At 35.6% G+C, this 9,141-nt stretch overlaps 1 long non-coding RNA gene and 1 pseudogene across 1 annotated transcript; one reads left to right on the top strand and one right to left on the bottom strand.

Annotated features, from left to right (window-relative positions):
* Positions 1-2,452: 2,452 nt before the first annotated feature.
* Positions 2,453-3,339, bottom strand: LOC119193310 (annotated as a pseudogene).
* A 3,131-nt stretch (positions 3,340-6,470) lies between these two features.
* LOC119193311 lies at positions 6,471-7,617 on the top strand. The gene is made up of 2 exons (XR_005113911.1): positions 6,471-6,524; positions 6,589-7,617. It is a non-coding gene; the product is annotated as an uncharacterized LOC119193311 (long non-coding RNA).
* Positions 7,618-9,141: the final 1,524 nt, after the last annotated feature.

Here is a 9,141-nt window from a genome sequence, read left to right as displayed (position 1 = left end):
AATAATAAATACGTACTTTCTTGCGGAACAGGGGTGGAGGCGTTTTCATTTGCGTTAGATTTTCTAATTCTTGAATACATTCTTCTAGGTCGATAAATACTAGACTTGACATTAATATCATAGAATTCATATCGTATCCTGAAATGTGATATTACCTCTTATCAGCCGTATCAGTGGTAGGCACGGAGCCCCAAACTTTTGATACCCTCTTGCCCCACATTAAGCAGGCGCCCAAAAGTTCGCACTGCCCTGAAGAGCCCCCAACAAATATAGATATAGGGCCCCACTATATAAAGCTACGCTACTGCTACTAAACTTAAATAAAATACGTAGGTAGCATATTCAAATGACTCTACTACTTTTAAACTTACTTCCTCTTAATTCGCTTGGTGACTTTTGTAGACAGCTCTATAAAGATTCCAAATAAATATACCGGGGTCTTCAACCGAATCGTTCATAGCTTGCATTAAAATCTTTCTCGGTATTTTAAGGTCACACCCAGATCAGATAAAGATTTTCTAATTTATTGGGTAAATCAAGCAAATCTTGATGAATATTGGTTTTAGATCATTTAAAACGTCTCTTTGACAACTAGACAACTCTATATACCAAGGCCCTACTTCATCGTTAATACTTTTCTCCTTTCTTTTCGCTATAACAAAAAAACTATTTTAGTTATACGAACGCATCAGAGTATTAATATTTGTCGTCCTCAAAGGCCTCTCTTTACTTGGGAAAACTAAAATTTGGAATGCGAGGTACCATATTATCTTATATCATTAATATTGACGTGTAATATTTATTATATTAGAATACCTACACAACTACCTACCAACTTACTACTCACATATATACAGGTACGTATACTTAAGCAGTCGAGCCTATTGTCTCATATGGCAAAAATTTTAACCCCAATTTAATATTTTTTCCTTGAATATTAAAAATATTATTTAATATTTAATATTCTGCTACCTTACCTTCACGATAGAAATAATATCTCAATTTTTGAGATATCTAAGCCAAGCTCCTACTTTTCGTTGTATGGTTTATTTTCAATATTTTCTCATTTCCTTTTCCAAATAAAACCCATACCGGATCCTTCTTTTCACCATAAATGGTCTAAAAAATATAATTCATTACGTCATTTAAATAGCACTGACTGGAATAAGCGGCTACCTAGAATGGCTTGGTCTTTGGGACATTTTGTAATTATCTCTACCATGGAATCATAAGGGTTAAAAGGTTGATAAAACATAGTTTTATAAATTGGTAAATATGTAATTTTACCTTTTACTTCTTAGAAAATACTAAACAGATGGTATTTTATATTTTCCCATCTTGACTAGAATTTTAATTCAGGTCCTAAAGTTATATTCCACTACAAAATTTTTGCCAAATTGTTCAGCAACTTAAAAATTTTTGTGAAGTTACGAAAGCTGCTTCAGTTTTTTTTCTTATAAACTACTATAGCATTTGTTTATAAAAGCACGATCAAGAACAAAGAGAATTATAATATAATCAAGAAGGTGCATAACAGTAATGCACAGTACCTACAGTAGACGCACTAAGTAGAATAGAAAAGGATATAAACTTGGTAGATAGGTACTTTCTTTGTATTTGTCATATACTTAAGTTACTAAGGAGCGAAGCCACGAGTAAAACCAAGTACCCATGCGGCCTTAAGTAATGCGCACTCGCTCCGTTGGACCAAAAAAAAAAAAAAAATACTGATTTGGGAGGCGGGATTTTTGCCCCGGTGAGTAAAAAGATTTCAGATTTTAATTTAATAGGTGAGCTGGTAAAAAGTTCCTCCAAGGGACCGTGTGAGCGGCAGCCCGGTTCGCCTCTTATTGAAGACACCGCTTATACGTATACACACAATTTTACTCCATAAAGTAAATAAAATAAATTCAACTCAATGAAAAATAGTTAACGCAAATTATTGGGAAAAAATAATGGGACAATGAAAAACTACATATTATAAGTGTTACCTAACACTTATATTCCAATCCAATGAAATATTTTATTTTTATACTGTTAATTTCATCCTAATTCACATTATGCAATTTAAATGATGTCAAATAGAATTTTCTTATTCAGTGAGTCATATCCAATGATGATGTTTGTGGCCAAAACCTTATCCATATTATTTATATTTTTAAAACAATTTTATAGGTGTACCTAGAGAGGGGAAGGGGGGTTATGTGCCTTTCTATAACTTTTCAAAATTATTAAGTATGCTAGTCCTTTTATTTAATCCCCCCCCCCCCCCCCCCCTCCAAAATACTATGTCCATGTACATTGTCGTTTGAGGTAAGGTTACGTGAAATTGTGGATCTATAAATAATTATGATTTTTATTAATAACCTGACCCCTGCCATATGTAGTTAACAGAACTTAATTAACAATGACAGGTATTGCTTTAATACCAAAGCCTATGCAAAACTTCATATGATGTGTTATGAATTCTTTATTTGTAATTTTTTTGTTTTGTCTATGATGTCCTTATATGGTGGGTTGATGGGCTCTTGGACTGGTTCCTTATATTTCATACATTGTTCGACCCTCCAGGATCAATGGATATGATGTGTCAGAATCATGCGCTCAGATCTCCACAGCTTTACTAAAAAGGCACTATAAACCTATTAGGACCTGTGAATTGGTTGAAGTCATTAAGTACTTGTGATCCAAGAGCGGATTAACCATATTTGGTATATATATACCCACTTGGGGACTATAATTTTGGCAAACTACAAATGCTTCTATACTAGAAATTTCTCGAACTTTTTGGCTTTGTCACTGTAACATATTCAAAGAACTGTTTTAACTGTGAATACAGGAGTGATACATCCTTTCCTCTGAATATTTTTGCGACAAATACCCACCGACTTTAGGACATGAGTAGTGATGTTCCAGCCAGCAGCAACTGTGACTGTACATATTCATCTATGTCGTGTAAACCTGTCACATCCGGTGCGCCATCGCAAAACAATCAAATCGGCTTTGAGTCCTTTAAACTCTTGTATTATTTCATTAGCAGACACCCTTTAGTTATATCGCCTTGTATTTGTTTAACCCTGGCAATGCGGCCATCGCTTGTAAATCGACAGCGACTATTTTGACATCGTCTACATTTGCAGCGTTCTGGCGAAGACTCTTTGTTAAAACTTGACTCCAACTTCCGGTGCTGCAATAAAGGTCCACTGCGCGAAGCACACCCTCAAAGATGTTGTGTTCTTCGTTGATGTTTGTAATAATTTGAATGCACTACGAGCACGCCAACCTTCCTTTAGCTAATCTATAGTAAATATCACGTTTATCTTTTGAAGTTTTACCCATCGCTTCAATCAACTTATTTTGTCATAAAACGATTATTTTCAATTTCATTACAAAATATTATTAAAATAATATCACCATACATTTACAGGTAAAGTAATAATAATCATCTCAAGTGATCACGTTCAATTTGACAATTGACGTTTAACAATTTTTTTTTATTTCTTCATGGCTTCGCACGTCTAGTGCATTTAGCCAAAGACAAGTTGATGCAAATATTCATAATATTGGCTTGCGCAGCTTGAGATTGCAATTTTAGGTTTCTTTGCTGACGGTTTTGCATAGGACAAAGGTAGGGAAACAGTTTGAGATATAAAATTAAGACTGGTAAAGAAATTTAGAAAAGAGGATATCAGGAGGGTTTGAAAGGAAAAAGGAAAAACTATGCCTTACATAAAATAAAAATTAAATAAAAATACAATTTACAAAAACATAACACTAATGATGGATGAGGATGAAATAATTACAATTTTATATTGTTCTTAATGAAAAATGATGCAATACATTTATACACAGAAAAATTATTTGTACTAAGTAAAGAGAGGATAGAAGATGGAAAAGGAATACAAAGGTCTAGAAGGGAGCAAATCATAGATGTACGGTCAAATTGAGAGCAAGAAAACAGAATATGATTTAAGTCGCCAACATCTGATCCACAAACGCACATAGGGCTGTTTACTATATTGAGTCTGGCGAGGTGAGCAGGGACACAAGTGTGACCAAGCCTAATACGAATAAGAATAGAAGTCTCGACCTTGTCAAACTTAACTCAGAAAACCACGGTTTCGTTGGGATCTGAGGCTGGATGACGGAGTAGTAGCGGCCCTTCATTATGCAACTAGATGACCATGTTTCTTTCCAAGAGTCTCGTAGAAAAAATTTCGGCAATGATTGTAAGTCTTGACTGTAGTTTTAAATGGAAATAAGTCACCACTTTGCACCGCATCCTTAGCTAGTTTGTCGACGGTTTGTTGCCGTGGATTCCAGAATGACTAGGAATCCATACAAAATATAATAAGTATCCCCTCAAAATACATTTGTGCGCCAACTCTCTTATTTGGAGAATAACTGGCAAAATACCGTTATATTTAAAAGGAAATTTAAAGATGGCTTGTAGAGCACTTAGCGAATCGGAAAAGATAACAGCTTTATTTAATTTAAGTAAAAGAACATATTCTATAGCCTTCAGTATTCCAAAACATTCGCCAGTAAAACAGATGATTCCGGAGGAAGCTTAATTTTTGAACGATCTTGTATTGAGAGTGAAAACACCAATGCCAACACATTCCGAAAATGAAAATTTAGAAGCATCTGTGTACAGGTAATGTGAGAGCCCTCAAAACGTTCTTCAAGAAATGCGTTGAATGAGATTTTTATATTGGGCGCAGTTTTATTAACACAGTCATAAATTATACTAGGAGAGAAAATTAACGAGTTGTAGCAGTTGTTGAAGAGCGGGAATTTATTAAAACGATGAGTGGGGCCGGGATGGAAAAGATTTTTTATAACTTATAATTAGGCATGGAGGATTACGGGAACGATGACTAGGTATAGTGGAATAGTATTTAGACAGAGCTTCCAGTAATGGAAAGAGGGGATGGGAGGAAAATTGAATAATTTTAAATAAGTATTTATCAGCAAGGTATTGCCTCCTGTGACATAGTGGAGGTTCACAACACTCCACTTGCAATGCATTAATAGGGCTAGATTTCATTGCCCCTGTAATTATGCGTAGTGATTTTGATTGAAGGTTATCTAATTTTTAAAAGAATAAGCTGCACCTGGTTCCAGCAAGAATGAACCATAATCAAAAATGCTTCTAATTATAGCATTATAAACAAGTTTTAATGAACTGGGGTGGGCACCCCACCACACACCAGATAAACATCTTAGCATGTTAATGTGGCGCTCAACCTTATTAACAACGTAGTCGCAATGTGAAGTACCAGAAAGTTTAGAGTCCAAGACTACGCCTAAATATTTAAAATTATTTTTGACTGGGATTGGAGTATCACGGTAAATAACGTTTATTGTCGGGGACCTTTTTGAAAATAAAACTGCTGCACTTTTAGAAGTGGAAATATCTAAGCCGTTTTGGAGAAGCCATAACGATAGAGATTGAAGAGCAGAGTTTAAAACAAAACAAGCGTGTTCTACTGAATGGGAACTATAATATAGTAGTAAGTCGTCCGCATATTGTAAAACTTGAACATCATTATTAAAAGAGCGGTCCAAGTCGTACGTGTATATATTGTATAACAAAGGACTAAGTACCGAGCCTTGCGGAAGCCCTTTCCATACATGTCGAATTAACTGTTGCTGAGTAGTTGAAATGCTAACCGTACGATCATGTAAAATGTTTATTATGAAATTTGAGAGATTTATTGGAACGCTGAGTGATTGTAATTTCTTATGCAGGATAGATAATATGACGTTATCATAAGCCCCATTTATATCTAGAAATACAGCAACTGTCGAGCAATTTTTGAGAAGGATAAACGAACATCTGTAGTAAAAATACTTAAACAGTCGAATGTACTTTTTCCTTTTCGAAAACCGTATTGAGTTTTGGCAGTAAGTCTTTATTTTCTATGTACCATTCTAGCCGATTTTAATAAGATGCTCTGCTATTTTCATTAGAACCGGACTGAGAACGATAGGACGATATGATGAAATATCAGACGGAATTTTACTAGGTTTGAGAATTGGCAACACCACATGACGTTTCCACATCTGAGGAATGTTTCCTGTTGTCATTACGGAATTGATAAGAGATAAATAATAAGAATGAACAGTGGGACTAGCATTAGATAAAAATGAGTATGGGATGCCATCGATACCTGGAGATGAGTCTACAGTATTAGAGCGATACCTTCAATTCCTCAATATTGAAAGGGATTTTTAATGACGTGTCATCAGAGGTTATATTGGATTCCACACGAATTACCGGTTGTAAAGTAACTTCTTGAGGTACCCAGGAGGAGCTAATGTATCTATAAATTCACCTGCTAAATTATCCGGGATACGGGAAGTAGTGTGGTCGGAAAATGCAGACCGGAATCTCCTAATATTACGCCAAACAGCTTGGAAGTGGGGGTGTATTCGGTGAAATGACAGAGCAAAAATTATGCCAACTCTCTTTTCTTCAGTTTATAGAGTTTTCGAGTCTGTGTAATGATACTAGAGAGGTATATGAAGTTTTCTTGGGTCATATTTAAACTATATTCTATTTCAGCTTCTTTACGTTTTTAGCTGCAGCTGTGCATTCCGAGTCCCACCACGGAGGCATTGGGATCTTCCTAAATGAATGATTATTTTTACTGGGAAAGCATCATCTGCAGCGGAAACAAGAATTTTAGCTAATACTTCTGCACAATCCTGCTCATTTCCATTATTGACAATTGGAAGAGAAGATAGCTGATTGTCAACATAATTTTTATAATTTAGCCAAGTGCTGCTCTTACTATGTGGAAGTTTGTGTTTTAAGTGAGATATTCTAGGTTGTGAATGTGGGATTGGGAATGGAAAAGATATTTTGATAGGGAAATGATCACTACCATATGTTAAGGGAAGGGTGCACCAAGTGAGACGAGAAGCAAAGTTAGGAGTGCAGACAGATAAATCTATTGCGCTATTGTTCTGACTTGGATCACTGCGACGTGTGGGGGAACCAGAATTTAATATACATAAATTATGTGTATCAAATATATTGAGTAGTTCTTCCCCATAGGAGTTAGAAGTTGAACTACCCCATGACTGGTGATGGCAGTTAAAATCACCTAACAGTATATAAGGATTAGTAAGTGTGGAAAGAATACTGTTAATTTCATTAAGTGAAGAATGAGAAGGGTGAGATATATATACAGATATAATACATGTTTTATTTATAATTATAGCTATGATTGAGATTTCTTCACTGTGTGATGGTAGAGAAACCACAGTGAAAGGAATTGAATCCTTCACAAGTATAGCTACTCCACCATATCCATCTGGTCTATCCTCTCTTACTGTTGTATAACCATTAATTTTAAATATATTATTTGATTTGAACCATGTTTCACACAAGGCAAAAACTAAAGGTTCGTATTTATTTATTAAATAAATAATATCACTTTTTTATTTATTGCGCTGCGGCAATTCCATTGGATTAAATGAACTTGATTGTCCATTTTGGGGTGATATCGAAGAAATGAGACTATGAAGTGAAGCAGCGTTGGACGGTGATATGTTAAATGAGGATAAAAGGTTAATTAATGCCGTAATAAATTCCATGATATTGAATTGTTTTACAGTATTGTCTTTAAGTACTTCATTGATGGCACAGCCGTTAGTGGGCTCAGGAATTCTAAATTCTTTTTAAAATATTGTTGTGGGCTTCCTTATTATACCCTTTAGAAGGGCTCTTTGGGGCTGAGGTTTGCGAAAAACAGTTTTTATAACTTGAAGAATGTTGATTGAATGTAATAGGTGAAGAAGTTTCATTTCTCTGGGAGTTTGAGATATAAGGGTGTCAGCAAAAGATTTAGTCACTGGTGGGAGCAATTTACTGGCTTCTGCATAAGATACAGAGTTCTGGGCCATATAGGTTTTATTTGTATCTGCCTTGAGAGCTCAGGACATACTTTACTAGTAGCAAAGTGAAAACCTGAGCATAAGCAGCAATTGGCATTACGTTCATCCCTGTCACAAGAGTCCCCAGTATGGCTATCGCCGCATTTGTAACACCTTGGTTTGCTCCTACATTGTATTTTAGTGTGCCCAAACCGACAGCAATAAAAGCACTGTATAGTAGGGTAAATATAAAGGTCCACAGGCATTGAATTGTAGGACATAAAAATTCGTTTTGGAAGAACTTGGCCATCAAATGTGCATACAATGGTTTGAGAGGGCTTCCACACCATAGAGCCGTCTACTAAAGTTTTAAAGTTTAATCTGCGGACTTTTAAAATAGGTCCACAACCAATTGGTACAGATGAATTTTCTATTATCTCTTCCGAGACCACTCTACTGGCACACCACGCACTAAACCCATTCTAGTTACGTTAAAAGACGGAATGAATGCCTTATAATTAAATTTAGACAGATTTTCATGAGTAATAAAAGAGTTGGCGTCAATAAATGTAGAAAAAGCCAAAGAAATTTTATTTCTGCCTATCCTCTTAACACTACCATTAATAATATTTTTAAAATTGTTACGTTGTAGGAATCTCCCAAACGAAAGTGGATGCAAAGTGGTAGAGTCATTGTCCTGAATAATATGTTTTTGTACGTGAATAACAAAAGGCGCACTATCCGAACCATCATATACTTTCCTGCCTACAGTTTGCGCGGGAATCGGGGTTTCTGAGGTAATAAGTTTGTTAATCGATTGGGGTTGACTAGTCTGAGAAAGATCTTCGCAATCACAGCCATGTAGGTTATCATCAGATGAGCCGTGTTTTTACGTCTTTATTGCAACGCTTGCATACATGTCGGCGACTTTTAGAGGCCGGGCTGATGCAGATGCATCTGTCTCCATACCCGACTCGGAGGCATAATTATGTGACTTTTCAGTCTCAATTGTGACAAAGTTGCCCGCCGGAGGGACTAAGCCCCCGGATCAGGCGGCAAATTCATAAGACCTTACTATTCTACAGTTTAAATATATGCAAAAACTTACCAAAAATGATGAACTAAACTAAAAACACTAATCTACAAAATATACAGAAAATTTAACCCTACTGATAACTTATATTTACAAAATTAATTATTTTTTATCAAGATTAAAAAACACGTCCGCCTATTTCCAAGTTTCCCGCGCTTTTC

The sequence above is a fragment of the Manduca sexta genome, unplaced genomic scaffold, assembly GCF_014839805.1.
Source record: "Manduca sexta isolate Smith_Timp_Sample1 unplaced genomic scaffold, JHU_Msex_v1.0 HiC_scaffold_3938, whole genome shotgun sequence".
Taxonomy (NCBI): Eukaryota; Metazoa; Arthropoda; class Insecta; order Lepidoptera; family Sphingidae; genus Manduca; species Manduca sexta.
Note: the sequence above shows the minus strand (reverse complement) of the source record. Positions and strands in the feature narration are given on the sequence as shown.